Source organism: Phalangium opilio, unplaced genomic scaffold (genome assembly GCF_054372755.1).
Source record: "Phalangium opilio isolate 3A_F unplaced genomic scaffold, DU_Popi_V2 ptg000329l_1, whole genome shotgun sequence".
Taxonomy (NCBI): domain Eukaryota; kingdom Metazoa; phylum Arthropoda; class Arachnida; order Opiliones; family Phalangiidae; genus Phalangium; species Phalangium opilio.
The window spans coordinates 13,089,753-13,114,960 of NW_028324226.1; the positions used below are offsets into that span (position 1 = coordinate 13,089,753).

General features: G+C 35.8%; 2 long non-coding RNA genes across 6 annotated transcripts in view; one reads left to right on the forward strand and one right to left on the reverse strand.

The window, feature by feature from the left end:
* Window positions 1–25,208, forward strand: part of LOC149611084 (uncharacterized) — a 120,293-nt gene that overhangs the window by 27,016 nt on the left and 68,069 nt on the right. The window lies entirely within an intron of this gene.
* LOC149611086 (uncharacterized) lies at window positions 15,289–17,264 on the reverse strand. 2 transcript variants are annotated; one of them, XR_016376620.1, is made up of 3 exons: window positions 16,371–17,264; window positions 15,593–16,307; window positions 15,289–15,518 (listed from the first exon to the last, which is right to left on the reverse strand). It is a non-coding gene; the product is annotated as an uncharacterized LOC149611086 (long non-coding RNA). The 2 variants fall into 2 exon arrangements; XR_016376619.1 differs by having other exon boundaries at window positions 15,593–16,264; window positions 16,371–17,263.

Consider the following 25,208-nt stretch of genomic DNA (forward strand, 5'->3'; position numbering starts at 1 on the left):
TTGTAAAGTTTTAATACGGTTTATATTTTGTAAGCTCTCAACGATTTTCTCACGTTATAGGGTCAATTTTCTACCTAATTTTAAATTTTTGATAAAAAATAAAATGTAAAGCCGTAGTATTTTTAAAATAACGCGCATGTTCCTTTTTAAAATACTTTCCCGAAGTAATTTTGGTGAAAAAAAGTAAGATAAGAATTTTTTAAAATAATTGATGTTTTATAATGATGTCTTCAAAAGTGAAAATTTTAATATCTGTTACTTCAGGCAGTTCATTTTCAAACCTTATCTTTTACACTTTCCAGTCTTTGTCTACAATGACAGATTTTATTAATATCTGTCACTTCAGTCTTCATATTAATTAAAATTGTTTAGAAAATATGGGAGAAAAAGTCTTAGGGCGTTGCGCGTCCATCGGTAATTACCGGTCGTAGGTAATCTAGCTTAATTACCGGTCGTCGGTAATCTAGCTTAATTACCGGTCGTCGGTAATCTAACTTAATTACCGGTCGTCGGTAATCTAGCTTAATTACCGGTCGTCGGTAATCTACCTTAATTACCGGTCATCGTTAATCTAGCTTAATTACCGGTCGTCGGTAATCTAGCTTAATTACCGGTCGTCGGTAATCTAGCTTAATTACCGGTCGTCGGTAATCTAGCTTAATTTCCGGTCGGCGTTAATCTAGCTTAATTACCGGTCGTCGGTAATCTAGCTTAATTACCGGTCGTCGGTAATCTAGCTTAATTACCGGTCGTCGGTAATCTAGCTTAATTACCGGTCGTCGGTAATCTAGCTTAATTACCGGTCGTCGGTAATCTAGCTTAATTACCGGTCGTCGGTAATCTAGCTTAATTACCGGTCGTCGGTAATCTAGCTTAATTACCGGTCGTCGGTAATCTAGCTTAATTACCGGTCGTCGGTAATCTAGCTTAATTACCGGTCGTCGGTAATCTAGCTTAATTACCGGTCGTCGGTAATCTAGCTTAATTACCGGTCGTCGGTAATCTAGCTTAATTACCGGTCGTCGGTAATCTAGCTTAATTACCGGTCGTCGGTAATCTAGCTTAATTACCGGTCGTCGGTAATCTAGCTTAATTACCGGTCGTCGGTAATCTAGCTTAATTACCGGTCGTCGGTAATCTAGCTTAATTACCGGTCGTCGGTAATCTAGCTTAATTACCGGTCGTCGGTAATCTAGCTTAATTACCGGTCGTCGGTAATCTAGCTTAATTACCGGTCGTCGTTAATCTAGCTTAATTACCGGTCGTCGGTAATCTAGCTTAATTACCGGTCATCGTTAATCTAGCTTAATTACCGGTCGTCGGTAATCTAGCTTAATTTCCGGTCGTCGTTAATCTAGCTTAATTACCGGTCGTCGGTAATCTAGCTTAATTACCGGTCGTCGGTAATCTAGCTTAATTATTGGTCGTCGGTAATCTAGCTTAATTACCGGTCGTCGGTAATCTAGCTTAATTACCGGTCGTCGGTAATCTAGCTTAATTACCGGTCGTCGGTAATCTAGCTTAATTACCGGTCGTCGGTAATCTAGCTTAATTACCGGTCGTCGGTAATCTAGCTTAATTACCGGTCGTCGGTAATCTAGCTTAATTACCGGTCGTCGGTAATCTAGCTTAATTACCGGTCGTCGGTAATCTAGCTTAATTACCGGTCGTCGGTAATCTAGCTTAATTACCGGTCGTCGGTAATCTAGCTTAATTACCGGTCGTCGGTAATCTAGCTTAATTACCGGTCGTCGGTAATCTAGCTTAATTACCGGTCGTCGGTAATCTAGCTTAATTACCGGTCGTCGGTAATCTAGCTTAATTACCGGTCGTCGGTAATCTAGCTTAATTACCGGTCGTCGGTAATCTAGCTTAATTACCGGTCGTCGGTAATCTAGCTTAATTACCGGTCGTCGGTAATCTAGCTTAATTACCGGTCGTCGGTAATCTAGCTTAATTACCGGTCGTCGGTAATCTAGCTTAATTACCGGTCGTCGGTAATCTAGCTTAATTACCGGTCGTCGGTAATCTAGCTTAATTACCGGTCGTCGGTAATCTAGCTTAATTACCGGTCGTCGGTAATCTAGCTTAATTACCGGTCGTCGGTAATCTAGCTTAATTACCGGTCGTCGGTAATCTAGCTTAATTACCGGTCGTCGGTAATCTAGCTTAATTACCGGTCGTCGGTAATCTAGCTTAATTACCGGTCGTCGGTAATCTAGCTTAATTACCGGTCATCGTTAATCTAGCTTAATTACCGGTCGTCGGTAATCTAGCTTAATTACCGGTCGTCGGTAATCTAGCTTAATTACCGGTCGTCGGTAATCTAGCTTAATTACCGGTCGTCGCTAATCTAGCTTAATTACCGGTCGTCGGTAATCTAGCTTAATTACCGGTCGTCGGTAATTTAGCTTAATTACCGGTCGTCGGTAATCTAGCTTAATTACCGGTCGTCGGTAATTTAGCTTAATTACCGGTCGTCGGTAATCTAGCTTAATTACCGGTCGTCGGTAATCTAGCTTAATTACCGGTCGTCGGTAATCTAGCTTAATTACCGGTCGTCGGTAATCTAGCTTAATTACCGGTCGTCGGTAATCTAGCTTAATTACCGGTCGTCGGTAATCTAGCTTAATTACCGGTCGTCGGTAATCTAGCTTAATTACCGGTCGTCGGTAATCTAGCTTAATTACCGGTCGTCGGTAATCTAGCTTAATTACCGGTCGTCGGTAATCTAGCTTAATTACCGGTCGTCGGTAATCTAGCTTAATTACCGGTCGCCGGTAATCTAGCTTAATTACCGGTCGTCGGTAATCTAGCTTAATTACCGGTCGTCGGTAATCTAGCTTAATTACCGGTCGTCGGTAATCTAGCTTAATTACCGGTCGTCGGTAATCTAGCTTAATTACCGGTCGTCGGTAATCTAGCTTAATTACCGGTCGTCGGTAATCTAGCTTAATTACCGGTCGTCGGTAATCTAGCTTAATTACCGGTCGTCGGTAATCTAGCTTAATTACCGGTCGTCGGTAATCTAGCTTAATTACCGGTCGTCGGTAATCTAGCTTAATTACCGGTCGTCGGTAATCTAGCTTAATTACCGGTCGTCGGTAATCTAGCTTAATTACCGGTCGTCGGTAATCTAGCTTAATTACCGGTCGTCGGTAATCTAGCTTAATTACCGGTCGTCGGTAATCTAGCTTAATTACCGGTCATCGTTAATCTAGCTTAATTACCGGTCGTCGGTAATCTAGCTTAATTACCGGTCGTCGGTAATCTAGCTTAATTACCGGTCGTCGGTAATCTAGCTTAATTACCGGTCGTCGCTAATCTAGCTTAATTACCGGTCGTCGGTAATCTAGCTTAATTACCGGTCGTCGGTAATTTAGCTTAATTACCGGTCGTCGGTAATCTAGCTTAATTACCGGTCGTCGGTAATTTAGCTTAATTACCGGTCGTCGGTAATCTAGCTTAATTACCGGTCGTCGGTAATCTAGCTTAATTACCGGTCGTCGGTAATCTAGCTTAATTACCGGTCGTCGGTAATCTAGCTTAATTACCGGTCGTCGGTAATCTAGCTTAATTACCGGTCGTCGGTAATCTAGCTTAATTACCGGTCGTCGGTAATCTGGTTTAATTACCAGTCGTCGGTAATCTAGTTTAATTACCCTTAATTGGTAATCTAGATTAATTACCCTTAATTGGTAATCTAGATTAATTACCCTTAATTGGTAATCTAGATTAATTACCCTTAATTGGTAATCTAGATTAGTTGCCCTTAATTGGTAATCTAGATTAGTTGCCCTTAATTGGTAATCTAGATTAGTTACCCTTAATTGGTAATCTAGATTAGTTACCCTTAATTGGTATTCTAGATTAATTACCCTTAATTGATAATCTAGATTAATTATCCTTAATTGATAATCTACATTAATTACCCTTAATTGATAATCTAGATTAATTACCCTTAATTGGTAATTTAATTAGTAACCCTTAATTGGTAATTTAATTAGTAACCCTTAATTGGTAATTTAATTAGTAACCCTTAATTGGTAATTTAATTAGTAACCCTTAATTGGTAATCTAGTTTAATAACCTCTAATTGGTAGTCTAGTTTAATTAACTCTAATTGATAATTTATTTTAAGAACGTTTAATTGGTAAAGTACTTTAATTATTTAAATTCGTAATCTAGTTTATTTATCTTTAATTGGGAGTCTAGTTTAATTATCTTTTATTGGTAATCCAGAATAATTAGTAGGGAAAAGTTAAAATGTCCATTAAGCTAGTTTGAATTTGACTATATCCGCGACAATTTAGACCCGTGTGTTTTGATGGCGTCGCTGTAGCGGCCGCGTCAACGTCACTGCAACAATATTAAAGCCGTCTTATCTCACTATCGATTATAAAAAAATGTCTTGGTTTGGACCAAGGCCGAAAAAACAAACGATATGTGTGAGGTTTATCAATTGACTGAAGTTTCAGATATTGAAATATTTTTCTAGTTATTTCTATCCACTCAATCTTTAATCAATATTTAATTCAATCAACTGATTTTACTGTTAATCGATCTAGTCCCTCTAAATTAATTGAAAAAATTACATATCTACGCTTTTTCAAGAACAATTACATTTTCCGAAAACATTTTATCATGAAATTAATTATTTTGAAGGGAGTACGTGTTGAGGGATTAGTATTGAATATTTGAAATGTTCTACTGGATGTCTAAATAGAGCAAGCGAACTTTGGTATAACTCGAATGGAAAATGTAAATATTTAATAGATGCCAAAGCAGGGTGTTGCGCGAATTTATACATTTAATTTCGTATATAGAAATTCTTCATTTCTATTGCCGCCTCTATGAAGGTAAAGTTGCACTGGAACTTCCATTTCCGTACTTTAGAATTTCTTGGTCATAACTCAGTCTTCATTTGAAACGTCACCACCCCTTTCTACATTGTTGGCGCTACTTTTACACCGGTTACGTATTACGCGTAATCATTTTAGCAAGCGCAAAGATCAGGGGCGAGGTGTATTCTCCCTCGCACCAAGGGTCATCGCCAGACGGTGCCAAAGTTCACTACGGGCAGGAGGCTAGTCAACTAGCACTGCCTATAGCGGTGTTTCTAAGCGAGCGAGAGAATGAGAGAAAACACCCCAATGGCGGGATCACACCTGTGTTTTAGTTTCTCTGTATGAAATTTCCAAAATGGTCTACTCACTTACAAATGTACACCGATTACACTGAGTGATCGGTCGTTCGGGCGCTAGCGAGTGTCAAGCCATAACCATAATCATTCATGTACACGAATGTTTTATAGTGTTGGGTTAATAAGGTTGGTGGGCAAGTCCGGAGTGTCATGTACCGTTTACTAATGTGAAAAGGTTTCGATCTATTGGCTGAGTGTGTTGCGACGGCTCAGATGACCCATACACTGGAACCACTGGTTATTATAAAACGCCATATGTTGGGAAAATAGAGGAAGGGAAGGGGTGTCGGAGTTAAATGTGACCTTCTTGGCATAACTAGTAGTGAATGATGTGTTTAACCATATTATTTCCGCGGGAAATGAATATAACAAGTCATTGGTACTGAGAAGTATATCTGTTTATGTGATCTTTACCCTTTACCACACAGCATAAACTTTTGCTTTGCCTTAAGTAGACGACATTCACTGTAAACGACAGTTATCAACAATTTAAAACAGATTTAAACTTCTTTTGGTGCAAACTTGAAAATTTGTCAAGCCAGCAACAATTAAAACTATGTCGGTCAAGGTGCTTACAAGTTAGTGATCATCGACACGAAATCCCTTCAAAATAATTAATTTCATGATAAAATGTTTTCGGAAAATGTAATTGTTCTTGAAAAAGCGTAGATATGTAATTTTTTCAATTAATTTAGAGGGACTAGATCGATTAACAGTAAAATCAGTTGATTGAATTAAATATTGATTAAAGATTGAGTGGATAGAAATAACTAGAAAAATATTTCAATATCTGAAACTTCAGTCAATTGATAAACCTCACACATATCGTTTGTTTTTTCGGCCTTGGTCCAAACCAAGACATTTTTTTATAATATCTGTCACTTCAGTCTTAATGTAATTAAATTTTGAATAATTATGTTTGCTTTACCGTCATACCATTGCACTCTAAAATATAACGGTGCATTCAAACAGCATTTATGCTGTTTTTTCCGGTGCCAAAAAAGACATCATTTATGGTGTACTTTAACCCCATTTTTATGATCAATTGACGCCATTTTCTAATATTATTTGCAAGTATTAAGGAAATATTAGGCATTTATGCACCATTTACAGTGGTTTTTAACATCTTTTTTAGGCAATCTGTTGAACTTCTAATATTACTAAGTTTAATGGTGTTAAAAGTAGGGAAAAAGTACGCTACCTATAACACATTATTAAACCAAGTGAAGTGAAAAACTGTGAAATAGTTGTTAAATATTTTTTTTCCATATTTAGCACCACGTTTATGGTGTAAAACAAACCCGTTAATACAACATTTCAAGTCCCTGTTTACCCATTTAAAGACCCTATTTCCCCCGTTTTAAGGCCCTATTGACCCATTTAGGTCTGATTAATTTATAAAGATTGAGTGGTTGTGTAAAATGAGCAAAAATCCCATCTATTTTGTAAAACATTAAGCAAAATTTATAGTTTAGAAGAATGAAAAATTTTTAAGTCGCAGAAATGGACCGTTATAAAGCGATTCGCTTATTTTAATTTTTAAGTCAAATTACGTAACACTGTAACGAACTTAAACGAAGTTTGAACATAGAATGAGTTCCCAAAAATAATTTTCTAACGTAATATAGTGCCTATATTATTACATATTATTAAAAGCAAATATTTTTATTTTTAAACGCTGTCAACGATAAAACGTTTGTTATTATTGAACTATTTTTTTATTAAATTTATAGCATTTATAGGATAAATACTTCTACTATTAAGAGGCACAATGCTTTAAATTTGTGTCTCAATGAAACGTAACCTAACTAACATATGCCTTACCTAACCCGACCTATAAAACAAGCAATATATTCAACGTTTTTAGTTGAAGGACCTTGAAAAATAAACGATTTTTTTTGGAAAAGGCCCGCGTTCACGCGTTGTTTAGTAATGACCTAATATTAAATATCGATTTGTAAAATAAAAATAAAATTTTTATGCCATGAAATATTTTCCAATAAGCAATAATTGAAAGCATGAATTTTTAAAAAATTGTGCATACAAAACTCGGAAAGGTTTTTAAGTGATGTTTTAAAAAGTAAAACATGCTCATTATTAAAACCAATCTGACTCCATTAGTTGTTGCCCAAAAGAGTTCATTTGGATAATTTTATCGGCATTAACTTATAATCGTGTTCATTCAGGATTGATTTAATAAGAAAGCCTTCAACGTGTACGTACACAATAGGAAAGGTAGTAAAGTCCCACTGAACACGACTATGAATTATCCTGTAAATCAGGCGTATGGTCCTGAAATGGGGTGAACAGGGGTTTGATATGAGATTAATAGGGGTTTTAATTTGGGACATGAAATGGAGGTAAATATGGACTTGAAATGGGGGTAAATATGGACTTGAAATGGGGGTAAATATGGACTTGAAATGGGGGTAAATATGGACTTGAATTGGGGGTAAATATGGACTTGAATTGGGGGTAAATATGGACTTGAATTGGGGGTAAATATGGACTTGAAATGGGGGTAAATATGGACTTGAAATGGGGGTAAATATGGACTTGAAATGGGGGTAAATATGGACTTGAAATGGGGGGTAAATATGGACTTGAAATGGGGGGTAAATATGGACTTGAAATGGGGGGAAAATATGGACTTGAAATGGGGGGTAAATATGGACTTGAAATGGGGGGTAATTATGGACTTGAAATGGGGGGTAATTATGGACTTGAAATGGGGGTAAATATGGACTTGAAATGGGGGTAAATATGGACTTGAAATGGGGGTAAATATGGACTTGAAATGGGGGTAAATATGGACTTGAAATGGGGGTAAATATGGACTTGAAATGGGGGTAAATATGGACTTGAAATGGGTGTCAATATCGACTAGAAATGGGTGTCAATATCGACTTGATATGGGTGTCAATATGGACTTGAAATGGGTGTAAATATGGACTTGAAATGGGGGGTAAATATGGACTTGAAATGGGGGGTAAATATGGACTTGAAATGGGGGGAAAATATGGACTTGAAATGGGGGGAAAATATGGACTTGAAATGGGGGAAAATATGGACTTGAAATGGGGGTAATTATGGACTTGAAATGGGGGTAATTATGGACTTGAAATGGGGGTAAATATGGACTTGAAATGGGGGTAAATATGGACTTGAAATGGGGGTAAATATGGACTTGAAATGGGGGTAAATATGGACTTGAAATGGGGGTAAATATGGACTTGAAATGGGTGTCAATATCGACTAGAAATGGGTGTCAATATGGACTTGAAATGGGTGTCAATATGGACTTGAAATGGGTGTAAATATGGACTTGAAATGGGTGTAAATATCGACTTGAAATGGGTGTAAATATCGACTTGAAATGGGTGTAAATATCGACTTGAAATGGGTGTAAATATCGACTTGAAATGGGTGTAAATATCGACTTGAAATGGGTGTAAATATCGACTTGTAATAGGTGTAAATATCGACTTGTAATGGGTGTAAATATCGACTTGTAATGGGTGTAAATATCGACTTGAAATGGGTGTAAATATCGACTTGAAATGGGTGTAAATATCGATTTGAAATGGGTGTAAATATCGATTTGAAATGGGTGTAAATATCGACTTGAAATGGGTGTAAATATCGACTTGAAATGGGGGTAAATATCGACTTGAAATGGGGGTAAATATGGACTTGAAATGGGGGTAAATATGGACTTGAAATGGGGGCAAATATGGACTTGAAATGGGGGTAAATATGGACTTGAAATGGGGGTAAATATGGACTTGAAATGGGGGTAAATATGGACTTGAAATGGGGGTAAATATGGACTTGAAATGGGGGTAAATATGGACTTGAAATGGGGGTAAATATGGACTTGAAATGGGGGTAAATATGGACTTGAAATGGGGGTAAATATGGACTTGAAATGGGGGTAAATATGGACTTGAAATGGGGGTAAATATGGACTTGAAATGGGGTAAATATGGACTTGAAATGGGGGTAAATATGGACTTGAATTGGGGGTAAATATGGACTTGAATTGGGGGTAAATATGGACTTGAAATGGGGGTAAATATGGACTTGAAATGGGGGTAAATATGGACTTGAATTGGGGGTAAATATGGACTTGAAATGGGGGTAAATATGGACTTGAATTGGGGGTAAATATGGACTTGAAATGAGGGTAAATATGGACTTGAAATAGGGGTAAATATGGACTTGAAATGGGGGTAAATATGGACTTGAAATGGGGGTAAATATGGACTTGAAATGGGGGTAAATATGGACTTGAAATGGGGTTAAATATGGACTTGAAATAGGGGTAAATATGGACTTGAATTGGAGGTAAATATGGACTTGAATTGGGGGTAAATATGGACTTGAAATGGGGGTAAATATGGACTTGAATTGGGGGTAAATATGGACTTGAAATGGGGGTAAATATGGACTTGAAATGGGGGTAAATATGGACTTGAAATGGGTGCTAAATATGGACTTGAAATGGGGGTAAATATGGACTTGAAATGGGGGTAAATATGGACTTGAATTGGGGGTAAATATGGACTTGAAATGGGGGTAAATATGGACTTGAAATGGGGGTAAATATGGACTTGAAATGGGGGTAAATATGGACTTGAATTGGGGTAAATATGGACTTGAATTGGGGGTAAATATGGACTTGAAATGGGGGTAAATGTGGACTTGAAATGGGGGTAAATATGGACTTGAAATGGGGGTAAATATGGACTTGAATTGGGGGTAAATATGGACTTGAATTGGGGGTAAATATGGACTTGAATTGGGGGTAAATATGGACTTGAAATGGGGGTAAATATGGACTTGAAATGGGGGTAAATATGGACTTGAATTGGGGGTAAATATGGACTTGAAATGGGGGTAAATATGGACTTGAAATGGGGTAAATATGGACTTGAAATGGGGTAAATATGGACTTGAAATGGGGTAAATATGGACTTGAATTGGGGGTAAATATGGACTTGAAATGGGGGTAAATATGGACTTGAATTGGGGGTAAATATGAACTTGAAATGAGGGTAAATATGGACTTGAAATGGGGGTAAATATGGACTTGAAATGGGGGTAAATATGGACTTGAAATGGGGGTAAATATGGACTTGAAATGGGGGTAAATATGGACTTGAAATGGGGGTAAATATGGACTTGAAATAGGGGTAAATATGGACTTGAATTGGAGGTAAATATGGACTTGAATTGGGGGTAAATATGGACTTGAAATGGGGGTAAATATGGACTTGAATTGGGGGTAAATATGGACTTGAAATGGGGGTAAATATGGACTTGAAATGGGGGTAAATATGGACTTGAAATGGGGCTAAATATGGACTTGAAATGGGGGTAAATATGGACTTGAAATGGGGGTAAATATGGACTTGAATTGGGGGTAAATATGGACTTGAAATGGGGGTAAATATGGACTTGAAATGGGGGTAAATATGGACTTGAAATGGGGGTAAATATGGACTTGAAATAGGGGTAAATATGGACTTGAATTGGGGGTAAATATGGACTTGAAATGGGGGTAAATATGGACTTGAAATAAGGGTAAATATGGACTTGAATTGGAGGTAAATGTGGACTTGAATTGGGGGTAAATATGGACTTGAAATGGGGGTAAATATGGAATTGAAATGGGGGTAAATATGGACTTGAAATGGGGGTAAATATGGACTTGAAATGGGGGTAAATATGGACTTGAAATGGGGTAAATATGGACTTGAAATGGGGGTAAATATGGACTTGAATTGGGGGTAAATATGGACTTGAAATGGGGGTAAATATGGACTTGAAATGGGGGTAAATATGGACTTGAAATGGGGGTAAATATGGACTTGAAATGGGAGTAAATGTGGACTTGAAATGGGGGTAAATGTGGACTTGAAATGGGGGTAAATGTGGACTTGAAATGGGGGTAAATGTGGACTTGAAATGGGGGTAAATATGGACTTGAAATGGGGGTAAATATGGACTTGAAATGGGGGTAAATATGGACTTGAAATGGGGGTAAATGTGGACTTGAAATGGGGGTAAATATGGACTTGAAATGGGGGTAAATATGGACTTGAATTGGGGGTAATATGGACTTGAATTGGGGGTAAATATGGACTTGAATTGGGGGTAAATATGGACTTGAAATGGGGGTAAATATGGACTTGAAATGGGGGTAAATATGGACTTGAATTGGGGGTAAATATGGACTTGAAATGGGGGTAAATATGGACTTGAAATGGGGTAAATATGGACTTGAAATGGGGTAAATATGGACTTGAAATGGGGTAAATATGGACTTGAAATGGGGGTAAATATGGACTTGAAATGGGGGTAAATATGGACTTGAAATGGGGATAAATATGGACTTGAAATGGGGGTAAATATGGACTTGAAATGGGGGTAAATATGGACTTGAAATGGGGGTAAATATGGACTTGAAATGGGGGTAAATATGGACTTGAAATGGGGGTAAATATGGACTTGAAATGGGGGTAAATATGGACTTGAAATGGGGGTAAATATGGACTTGAAATGGGGGTAAATATGGACTTGAAATGGGGGTAAATATGGACTTGAAATGGGGGTAAATACGGACTTGAAATGGGGGTAAATACGGACTTGAAATGGGGGTAAATATGGACTTGAAATGGGGGTAAATATGGACTTGAAATGGGGGTAAATATGGACTTGAAATGGGGGGTAAATATGGACTTGAAATGGGGGGTAAATATGGACTTGAAATGGGGGGTAAATATGGACTTGAAATGGGGGGTAAATATGGACTTGAAATGGGGGGTACATATGGACTTGAAATGGGGGGTAATTATGGACTTGAAATGGGTGTAAATATGGACTTGAAATGGGTGTAAATATCGACTTGAAATGGGTGTAAATATCGACTTGAAATGGGGGTAAATATGGACTTGAAATGGGGGTAAATATGGACTTGAAATGGGGGTAAATATGGACTTGAAATGGGGGTAAATATGGACTTGAAATGGGGGTAAATATGGACTTGAATTGGGGGTAAATATGGACTTGAAATGGGGGTAAATAGGGACTTGAAATGGGTGTCAATATCGACTAGAAATGGGTGTCAATATCGACTTGAAATGGGTGTCAATATCGACTTGAAATGGGTGTAAATATGGACTTGAAATGGGTGTAAATATCGACTTGAAATGGGTGTAAATATCGACTTGAAATGGGTGTAAATATCGACTTGAAATGGGTGTAAATATCGACTTGAAATGGGTGTAAATATCGACTTGTAATGGGTGTAAATATCGACTTGACATGGGTGGAAATATCGACTTGAAATGGGTGTAAATATCGATTTGAAATGGGTGTAAATATCGACTTGAAATGGGTGTAAATATCGACTTGAAATGGGTGTAAATATGGACTTGAAATGGGGGTAAATATGGACTTGAAATGGGGGTAAATATGGACTTGAAATGGGGGTAAATATGGACTTGAAATGGGGGTAAATATGGACTTGAAATGGGGGTAAATATGGACTTGAAATGGGGGTAAATATGGACTTGAAATGGGGGTAAATATGGACTTGAAATGGGGGTAAATATGGACTTGAAATGGGGGTAAATATGGACTTGAAATGGGGGTAAATATGGACTTGAAATGGGGGTAAATATGGACTTGAAATGGGGGGTAAATATGGACTTGAAATGGGGGGTAAATATGGACTTGAAATGGGGGTAATTATGGACTTGAAATGGGGGTAAATATGGACTTGAAATGGGGGTAAATATGGACTTGAAATGGGGGTAAATATGGACTTGAAATGGGTGTCAATATCGACTAGAAATGGGTGTCAATATCGACTAGAAATGGGTGTCAATATCGACTTGAAATGGGTGTCAATATCGACTTGAAATGGGTGTCAATATCGACTTGAAATGGGTGTAAATATCGACTTGAAATGGGTGTAAATATCGACTTGAAATGGGTGTAAATATCGACTTGAAATGGGTGTAAATATCGACTTGTAATGGGTGTAAATATCGACTTGAAATGGGTGTAAATATCGACTTGAAATGGGTGTAAATATCGACTTGACATGGGTGTAAATATCGACTTGAAATGGGTGTAAATATCGATTTGAAATGGGTGTAAATATCGACTTGAAATGGGTGTAAATATCGACTTGAAATGGGTGTAAATATCGACTTGAAATGGGTGTAAATATGGACTTGAAATGGGGGTAAATATGGACTTGAAATTGGGGTAAATATGGACTTGAAATGGGGGTAAATATGGACTTGAAATGGGGGTAAATATGGACTTGAAATGGGGGTGAATATGGACTTGAAATGGGGGTAAATATGGACTTGAAATGGGGGGTAAATATGGACTTGAAATGGGGGTAAATATGGACTTGAAATGGGGGTAAATATGGACTTGAAATGGGGGTAATTATGGACTTGAAATGGGGGTAAATATGGACTTGAAATGGGGGTAAATATGGACTTGAAATGGGGGTAAATATGGACTTGAAATGGGTGTCAATATCGACTAGAAATGGGTGTCAATATCGACTAGAAATGGGTGTCAATATCGACTTGAAATGGGTGTCAATATCGACTTGAAATGGGTGTCAATATCGACTTGAAATGGGTGTAAATATCGACTTGAAATGGGTGTAAATATCGACTTGAAATGGGTGTAAATATCGACTTGAAATGGGTGTAAATATCGACTTGTAATGGGTGTAAATATCGACTTGAAATGGGTGTAAATATCGACTTGAAATGGGTGTAAATATCGACTTGACATGGGTGTAAATATCGACTTGAAATGGGTGTAAATATCGATTTGAAATGGGTGTAAATATCGACTTGAAATGGGTGTAAATATCGACTTGAAATGGGTGTAAATATCGACTTGAAATGGGTGTAAATATGGACTTGAAATGGGGGTAAATATGGACTTGAAATTGGGGTAAATATGGACTTGAAATGGGGGTAAATATGGACTTGAAATGGGGGTAAATATGGACTTGAAATGGGGGTGAATATGGACTTGAAATGGGGGTAAATATGGACTTGAAATGGGGGTAAATATGGACTTGAAATGGGGGGTAAATATGGACTTGAAATGGGGGGTAAATATGGACTTGAAATGGGGGGTAAATATGGACTTGAAATGGGTGGTAAATATGGACTTGAAATGGGTGTAAATATCGACTTGAAATGGGTGTAAATATCAACTTGATATGGGTGTAAATATCGACTTGAAATGGGTGTAAATATCGACTTGAAATGGGTGTAAATATCGACTTGAAATGGGTGTAAATATCAACTTGAAATGGGTGTAAATATCGACTTGAAATGGGTGTAAATATCGACTTGAAATGGGTGTAAATATCGACTTGAAATGGGTGTAAATATCAACTTTAATTAATAATATAATAATAATCCTCATTTAATTGTAAAGATTAAAATGGAAAATTGAGACTGGGTGAAAGATAAATTTAGTTTTAATTTTAATTAAATAAGGTATCCATGAATTGAACCAAAAAAATCGTGTTTTGGGTTAGTTTCACCTTAATTTTATTTAAGTTTAAAGGTTTATCTCGATTAAGTTTAGTTTAAAGGTTTATCTCGATTAAGTTTAGTTTAAAGGTTTATCTCGATTAAGTTCAATTTAATTTAAAGGTATATCTCGATTAAGTTCAATTTAATTTAAAGGTATATCTCGATTAAGTTCAATTTAATTTAAAGGTATATCTCGATTAAGTTCAATTTAATTTAAAGGTATATCTCGATTAAGTTCAATTTAATTTAAAGGTATATCTCGATTAAGTTCAATTTAATTTAAAGGTATATCTCGATTAAGTTTAATTTAAAGGTATATCTCGATTAAGTTTAATTTAAAGGTATATCTCGATTAAGTTTAATTTAAAGGTATATCTCGATTAAGTTTAATTTGAAGGTATATCTCGATTAAGTTTGATTTGAAGGTATATCTCGATTAAGTTTGATTTGAAGGTATATCTCGATTAAGTTTGATTTGATGGTATATCTCGATTAAGTTCAATTTAAAGGTTTAATCTTGATTAAGTTTAATTTAAAGGTTTTAGGCTTAATTGAGTTGAAATTAATGATGGATTATGGTTTGGCAATATTGATTTAGCTTATAAATTGAGCTTGTTTAGATGAGTTTTTAATTAGTTCCAACACATAGCCCCGTGATAAATTTGCGGTAACGTGAAGATTAACAATAAAAAATGTTGTACCGGGGAGCCCGTTACAACGGATCACTACAAAGGTTACAATGTTAATGAATGATGTGATTCCATAGTTTCGCTTAAGTACCAGTAATTAAATCAAATACCTAAACAATTCATAGCAATTCTGACATATAAACAAACAGCAATGAGGACTGTGGAAATAGCGAACGTAACCCTCTGTTTCCCACATGGTTACGTTGACTAATTAAATTACGTAAAGACAATGTTCTCCTGGATTAACCAGCACCACTGTTACTTATATTTCTGAATTAAACAATCCTCTCTTGGTAACAAACAATTTATAAAACGAAATATCATATACGGACTGTTGCAACAGGAAAAAATTGTTTTAACGAATCATGTCGTCCTCTACATTGGTTGAGTTTCAGGAATTATACCACACACCTTCTGAATTAGTAGCATTTTAGTGAGATTAACAAATACTAAAACCCTGTATACCTCAAAGGAATGTTGAATTAACTGCTATAGAAACAGTTATTGTAACGGTTGCGGAGCTTCTGAAATTTTAATAATACTTCTAAAATAAAATAAAGATAAGTCCTTCAAGTAGCAGCTCTTTTTCTACAACATACTGTTACTATCCTAAAGAGTAAAGATCAAGAAGCATCACTATTATTAAAATTATCCAAGTCTGTAAACCAAAAACGTTGCAACATAACCTTCAGCTTAAAAACGTGACGAGAGCGTAAGCCAAACTAGACGACACTGGAGGCTCGGAAGCTGGCTAAGTGTAACTGGGTTCTCCCGAGTCCCGACTCCGAGAATCCAGAATATATACAAATACAATACATAAGCAACCTAAGCCTTGGTCTTAAATAACATCCAAAAACCAATATCTTATAATATAATGAAATCAATTACCTTTAGTTTTATACCTGGATTGCTTTATTAAACAAAATTTCGACCTGATAGCAAAGTGTTTCTTAGCAAGAGTGTTACAGAAAATTTATAAAATGAAATAAATATTTTAAGCCGGTAAAATACTAAACAAGCGTCGACTGCTCAAAAACAAGTTAAACCATGGAGCCTGTATCTCTTTAAGATTCAGGCTCCATGGTTCAACTTCCACAGAATGAATCAAACTGAAAATGTCAACTTAACTTGTTATTAGGCACAAAGCTAGGCCCTCCCTTGTTCTCAATATGCTTGATAATTGAAGAAATGGGTATCAGCGCGCTAACAGGTTAACCTGACGTTTAACTCAAGAGCTGTATTTCCGTAATTAACTAAAATTAACATACTTAGACTTAATTGTTTCTGATAATACTAGCGGATCGCACACCCTGAATACTTAATTGTTAAATTAAGAGTATTCCGAAAAGTAACTTCGCTCTAGTTTTTCGGTTAGTGGTGGCTAAATATCACGAAAAACCCCATGTTAATCTCCATAGGAAAATTGGCAAAAGCATGTGAATTTTGCTTTAACGTTACAAAAGAGTATCAAGTCATATCTACAAGGGCCTACCGGCCCTGTAGAATAGGCCATTCCAACCAAAAGGCATTAAGAAGAAACAATCGGATTATTATGAGGCAACTATACGTTAAAAAAGGCCAACATTGGTCTCGCTGATATTTCCTAATAAAACAGTGTATAAATGCTAAAATATCGCAGATTGGGGTATTTTTAAAATTTAAAATTAAACATACTTAAAATTAATTTTTCTCAAAAACCTTAAAAATGGTCCTAGAAAAAGGTTTAAATTTTGATATAAAACCGTTCCCAAACGTAACAAACGAATATTTCATTTCAAAAGGGTTGCGACAAAATGGCTAAATTTGAAAAAAAAACTCCATGTTATTTCTATGGGAAAATTTAACTTTTTCACCAAAAGGGCTGAATCATTTTATGCAAATGAAACCACCCTTAGCAACTTTATTTTTTATAAAATAAACTAATGAGTGGATCTTTTTGAAATTTTAACCACATATTGAGGGCCCGAATTGTAGTTCTGTGGAATTTTTTCAAAGCAGTTAATACGATACAAAAAAAGTTATAACCAATCAAAAAACCATCCTTATACATTGAAGTCGGTATGAGGTCTTATCTAAGAGAGCTATCGCTCTCATAGAATAGAATAATCTTTAAAGAGTAACTAAAATAGGGTAATGGCAGCCCTCTGCCTTCGACTGTATTAAGCTCTATGGGGAAATAACATGGGGTGCTATTAGTCTATATAACTTAAGCCTTGGCCGTAAAGAACGCCGAAAAACTTACTTCGAAAGATATAAAAACCTCTATTAACTGTAATAATTTACCTGAATTACTTTTCTAGACGAAAATTCGACCTGATAACGACCTATTTCTTATTAAGGGTGCTACAGTTAATTAGAAAATACATATAAAGGTGCTCAAGCTCGGACGAAATACCAAAGTAATTTGTTAGAGTCTACCAGAAGTAAATGAACCGAAGTTACCGGAGAGGGCAAAATTTGTATAATGCGTTTTCCATAACGTGGGGGTAGTAAAAATAGCTGTACCTCTACCTGAATCGTCTCGAAATTTAACGCTGGCACCAAAGACCACAGTTACAGCTTAGTTACAAATCCGCGCAATATCGTTAGTATGAATAAATAGTCGTTGTTTTGAGAAATAGGCGTCTGCTTCTATCTTAGGAGCCTAGGCCCTAGGCTTACGTTCGATAATGGATGCAAACATTAGGGATGATCTTTTGAAATACCTTTCAAATATTAATCGACCATTTGTGACTTCAAGTCGGGAAAGATTTATTGAAATTCTAAAGTCAGACATTGGACAAAAGTATGTTGAAAGTCTTCTTATCCTACTCGAAAAGTTTTTCAAAGAGTGTGAACCTCTCCCCAAAAGAATCTTCCGAGGGAAAAAGTCGCCATTTTTAAAAACTTTAACTAATTCCTGGAAAATCCGGTTACTCGAACATTGGCCACTTGGTGGCGTTTTCAAAATTGTTGTGACTCGAAAGAGTAGAGGAGCGAGACTATCGTCGGGGTTGAAATATGGGGGTTTGTGAGGAACTTGTGCTTAATGAATAAACAATAGGACTCCGGTAACTTCGGTTCATTTACTTCTGAGTCTACTGCTAAGAAATTAGGAAAATCAGCAAGAAAGCCAACATTTGCAATTAGTCAACGTAACTTGTTAGCACCCACAAACTTAGGACCTTCTAGTTTGTCAACGAGAACGAAATGAAGGAAATAGGTTTAAGCGCGCTATAAGGTTAGGCTGACCTCTGACCCAAAAGTAATTTTTTGACGTACTATCTTAATTAGTTAAATTACAAAAATTAGAATTCATTAATTAAAAATCGAAACAGGTAAGTTTCCCATTTAATGAATGCTTGTTAATTTAGAAGTATTCCGAAAACTAACTTCGCTATACTTTTTCCGTATGGCCTGCCACAATTGCCTTAAAAAACCGAAAATTTTTTAATGCTTTTTCTATGGGACGCTAACCCTAAAAACTGTGAATTTTCCTTTAACATTACGGAAGGGTGTCATGTCATATCTACAAGGGCCTACCGGCCCTGTAGAATTACACTGTCTGAACGCGAGCTAGTTGATGGCATATCCAAGGTTGGTATTTCCAAGATGCCCAATTCTTCATCAGATGTGTCCGTGCTGGATGATTCTGGTTCGTACTGAGGTGGAGATTCCTTTTTTTTCGGTTTCATAAAGTCAGGAAAAGGTGGATTTAACCCTAAATAAAATTAACCCTTAATGTATTGCAATGAGAATTAGGCTTAGCGGTTTATACCAAGCCGAAACATCTCTTCGTAATGGCTTTTCATATAACCCGCGAAAAAGGCTTTTTTTGTAATTTATTTTTGATTGGCTGGAGAAATGAACTTAAAAAGCTGAGTCAGCAAAAATTGGATCACTGATATCACAAAATGTCAGAGAAGTTTGTTTACTGCCGAGACTACAGTTAACTACGCATATCTCTTGTGTGAGCCTCTAACCGTCTTTTTGTCTTTCCCCTTTTTGAATTTCCTTCTTAACGGATCATGTGACGTCTAGCTCCTCGGGTATGCGCCGAGGTAGGTGCGCGTGAGAGAGATATCGGGCTGTGCCGTTCTACTACCTTCCCTCTTACACTCTCCTTTTTATAAGTGCTCACTGCTTCATCTAACCTTTTTAATAACGAAGGGGGAATTTCCCCTTCCCTAACTATATGCTACCATAGAGAGAGAGAGATCACAGGGGTGTAGTTTAATATGGCTCCCCCCTTTCCCCCAAAATGGCGGACAAACTTAACAGAGTGGAAAGGCTTGTGGTGGAATGCATCTGATTAGCTTAGCGGAGGCATGACGTTTGATGAAGGATGTTTTCACCCCTTTGCCCATTCCCTGTAGATTTTAAGGGGGAAGTCTAGCGATTTGAAGTACGCAGATAAGCCACTAGAGGCAGCACTTTACATTTTTGTTTTGCCTAATCGAAAATATAGATGGCTCGAAAAATCGTCTCTTGAGAAGGGCGGTTTGGGGGAGGTGTGAAAAATATCATGTCTAAATAAAGTTCATGGGGACAGTCTAAGCTGCTAATGCAGGCGAAACTATTTCTATGGAACCAAAATAATAAAGGCTATAACTGTCGAACCCTTCCTAGAAAAAGCAGGGAAGGTTAATCCCTAACAGGACAAAAAGAAGATGGGGTGGGGGTTTGAGAAATAGTTGGTATCTATCAAACCATATATGAATAGCTACAAAATTCACCCCACCTTCGAGAAAGGATACACAAGGTAAAAGCTCACAAGAATAGCCTATTCAAAAAAAATATCCCCCCCCCCATTCAATTGTATACAATACAATTTATTGTTTCATTTTGACTTTCTTCATCCGGTATTAGGACCTCTTTTCTAAGGGTTTTTCATTGTATCAGGGAGGAGGAATGTTGTAAAGGAGTGGTCTACGCACGTTGTAAAAAGAGAGATAATTCTCGCAGATTCCGGGTTAGAGCTCTGAGACCTAACCGAAGCTCTTTTTTTTTCAGGCGCATGCGCGATTTTTTTCTCTGGACCGTCGGCCGCTAAAATTTACTCTCGCGTGAGTCGTTACGCTTAGAAATATGAAACTTGGTTTTTTCTCTCTCTAACGTCAGTGATGACGTACTTGCGCACCGCTGATGCGTAGTAGCTACTAGTCGGCCTCGGGTAGATCTCTCTTCAGACCGCTAAATGGAGACCTCTTCGTAATACCTTTGGCAACTCCTCTACATTCCTCCTCCCTGATTATATTTCTTATTAAGGTGTCGTACAACGCACTAAAATTTACCTATCATTTTTGATATATACAATTTTCTTTGAAATAAATAGAAAATTCAGTTTTGGCTTTTTAAATCCGCAGTGGCAACCCTAGTTCCAAAGATTTTTCATGTTTTTTTAGTTTCTATTAATCTATATAATTTCTTAAGTTATCAAGTAATGCACTACGTAAGAATCGTAATCCAGATATACATCTGTTTTTCTAAATTGAGAATAAATCACACTTTGTGTTTTATTTTAGTTTTTACATTTGATATGGAGACCTTTTTCCCAACAGGTTTGGGCGGTCTTGCTTAAGATGAATATCACACTTAATCAAGCCAGACATTTCTTCTATATTCCAATTTCATTAGACTTAAAAATCAATCCAAAATGTTTTTGGTGTTGTCGTTTTACATTCGATTTTGGGACCCTTTTCTTCATGATTTTTAAATTTTGTTATTGAAAGTTATTAAATCTCCTAAGGTACAACGCACTGAAAATAGCCTCGAATTTATTATATATACATATTAAATTGAAATTTAAAATAATATGAAATCTATTTTAGAATTTGGATGAAACTAGATAATTTCTTAGGGTTCTGAATGGTGTCCTCCCATTGGATCGAATACCATTAGACCGAATTCCATATCGACCAATTTTATCTGACATATGATTTTAAATCCCGCCGTTTGTGCGGTTTCTGCCTATTGGGACTTTTTTATTAGGAATATTATTATTACTTATAAGGCTATATAAGTTAATTTCGCGATAGGAACTTTCGTCTCACCGTGGCGCTAAAATTATTTAAAAAAAACCTTTATAAGTGAAATTTGTAATTTACACCATTTTGTGTCTAATTTTGGATTTTTAAATCCTTTACGGGGACCTTTGACCCAACGGTTTTTCATGTTTTTTGCTTTTGGTGAACATAATGCGATTTATCTATATATCGTATAACGAAGTAGAAATATCTTCTTTTTTATGTCTTTCTGTTAAATTGAAATTTGTAGTAAATCACATTTTGTGTTTAAATTTGAATAACTACATCCGCTATGGGGACCCCATTCCCAACGTTTTTCTATTATCTTTCATATGGATGAATAACAGTTAATTTCGAAGGATGTCGTGTATAAAATTATTTAAAAAAACATAGTTACATAATATTTATAATTTACACCATTTTGTGTCTAATTTTCGATTTTTAAATCCTTTACGGGGACCTTTGACCCAACGGTTTTTCATGTTTTTTGCTTTTGGTGAACATAATGCGATTTATCTATATATCGTATAACGAAGTAGAAATATCTTCTTTTTTATGTCTTTCTGTTAAATTGAAAATTGTAGTAAATTACATTTTGTGTTTAAATTTGAATTACTACATCAGCTATGGGGACCCCATTCCCAACGTTTTTCTATTATCTTTCATATGGATGAATAACAGTTAATTTCGAAGGTTGTCGTGTATAAAATTATTTAAAAAACCTTTTACTTGATATTTATAATTGACACCATTTTGTGTCTAATTTTCGATTTTTAAATGTTTTATGGGGACCTTTGATCCAACGGTTTTTCATGATTTTTGCTTTTGGTCAAATTAATATGATTTATCTAAATATCGTATCACGAAGTAGAAATAGCTTCGTATTTTTCATTTCTTCCTGTTTAATTGAAATTTGTAATAAATCTCATTTTGTGTTTAAATTTGAATTACTACATCCGCTGTGGGGACCTTTTTCTCAACGTTTTATTATTATTTTTCATATGGATGAATAATAGTAAACTTCGTAAGTTGTCGTTATTTAAAAAAACTTTATAAATGAAATTTGTAATTTACACCATTTTGTGTCTAATTTTGGATTTTTAAATCCTTTACGGGGACCTTTGATCCATCGGTTTTTCATGTTTTTGCTTTTGGTGAACATAATGCGATTTATCTAGATATCGTATAACGAAGTAGAAATATCTTCGTGTTTTTGATGTCTTTCTGTTAAATTGAAATTTGTAATAAATCACATTTTGTGTTTAAATTTGAATAACTATGAAACTAGATAATTTCTTAGGGTTCTGAATGATGTCCTCCCATTGGATCGAATACCATTCGACCGAATTCCCAATCGACCAATTTTATCTGAAATCCCGCCGTTTGTGCGGTTTCTGCCTATTGGGACTTTTTTTATTAGGAATATTATTATTACTTAAAAGGCTATATAAGTTAATTTAGCGATAGGAACTTTCGTCTCACCGTGGCGCAGTGGAAGAGTATCGGCCTACCGTGCGACAGTCCTTGGATCGATTCCCCGAAAGAAAAAGTAAACTACGTAATAATAGTTTCAAGCAATTGATTATTAATTTCATTTGAACTTAATTGCAGTTACGTTAGACAGTGTGGGAAACTATAAAGTAATAAAAAATACTATTGAAATAATGGCCTTTTAGTATTTGAAATATTTTGCGTAAATTTTATTAAAATTACGGTAATATTTTAGAGGGTTTAGGTTAGGTTAGGTTTGGAAGTGGTAGGATAATCGATTTTGCAAAATATTTTTAATTTCATTGAGGTCCTTGCATAATAAAAGCGGGCCTTTTCCAACAAATTATTTTTATAAAGATTCTGGAATAATTAACACTGCGTTTATTAAGTTCCTTGAACAATAAATATATGCCTTTTCCAAAATATTGATTGTTTTACGGGTCATTTCAGGTTGGCTTTGATTTGGCTCGGTTACAATAGAGGCATCCTTTTAAACTTGGGATTTGACCATCACAGTATCATTATTTATATAGGAAAGTGTATTGATAGACGCAAGCTTAAGGACAAGGGTATTTTCTTTAAACCAAAAGAGGTATTTTTTAATTCGGTTTTAAAATACGGCGTTAAAAATATATCGTTTAATAGCAATAAAAATTTTAAGATAATAAACCCGCACATTTTGCCTACATTCGGTCCAACGGGATTCGGTTCAATGGGACATTCGATCTAATAGGATTCGGCCCAATGGGCCAGCAGCTTCTGAATCATGCTGTAAATTAGAATCATAATTTAGATATAATGTTTAATTGAAATCTAGAATAAATCTGGATTTGTTTTTAACTTTGACTTTTCACCTCCAGAATCAACGGATTTTAGTTTTTTCATAATGCTATGCACAGAAATCTTGAAATTTTCTTTCAAAGGTATAAAATATTTAATATAGCCTTGTATTTTCAATATCTTATTTACTTGAAATCCAGAAATGTTCCATCTCGTCTCTAACTCTTTACGTCCGTTATGCTGATCGTTGTTCCAAGGGTTTTCATTTGTTTTTAGATTAAACAGATAGATGCCCAATGTTGTACTTAAAATAGGCTAAAATGTTTGACATATACCTCTATTTTTCAAATTGAGAATTAATCCCTTTTTGTGTTTAATTTTGACTGTTTATACGCGCTATGAGGACCCTTGTTATAACGGTTATACATTTTTTTCGTCGAAAATTTCACGAGCTATCTCCTATTACACTTAAAAGAGTTCGATTTTTTGAGGTCTTCCAAAATTATTATTATTCTTAATAAATCTAATTTTATGTTTAATTTGTCACTTTTACATCTAATATGGGAAAATTCATTAACGATTTTCATGTGGTTTTTTTCTCTGTTTAGGGAATTACAAAATTTAATAAGGCATTGTATAGTACACTTCAAGTTACCCATTAAGTATTCAGATATTGATTTCTTAGCTCCGTTATGGACTTTAAGAACCTCTCAGTTTTGGTATTTTCCGACGTAATGGAAATTAGTAATCTATAGGTGTTTATCTATATATATATATATATATATTATACTTTAGAGGCGTTATGCTCTCTTATCTTAGAGGCCTACATAAACTTAAATATTGACTAAACCGTAGAATTTTATTCATACTATTATTATCATTTGAAATTGAAAGTTCTTAAATTTTTATTAATACAGTACCACTGGCAACACATTTGCCTTTCCATAGTCGTTTTATATAAGAGCTACTTTAGATAGAAAGAATTCATGTGCTTATCTTCTCAAAATAAAGAAAACGGTGCGTTTGTGTTTAATTTTTATGATCATTGTTGAAATACCGCTCTTATGGGAACTTCACTCATACCGGAAGTAGTAGTGTGTGCTTTCTAGTTCTTGCGAGGACCGATAAGGGGCGCTATTATCAGTCCGTGTGTTACACAAAATCGGCAATGTGTAATTTACCGCCTTTGTGGGGACCACCTTAAAAACTAATTTTAAGCAATTAAAATCAAAAAATAATTAATTTGAGCATATGTTTTTTTTGTGTTTAATGGGGACCGGGGTGTGCGTCCCCATAAGTGACTACGGTCTCCACAGGATTGGTGTGTTTTCTCGTCGCGGTCCTCATAAGTATAGTAATACAAACGAACCCACACACACACACACACACACAATCCATCAGCGCAATACCTAGGTGTGTTTATATAACCACACCTAGCTAAAAACATGAA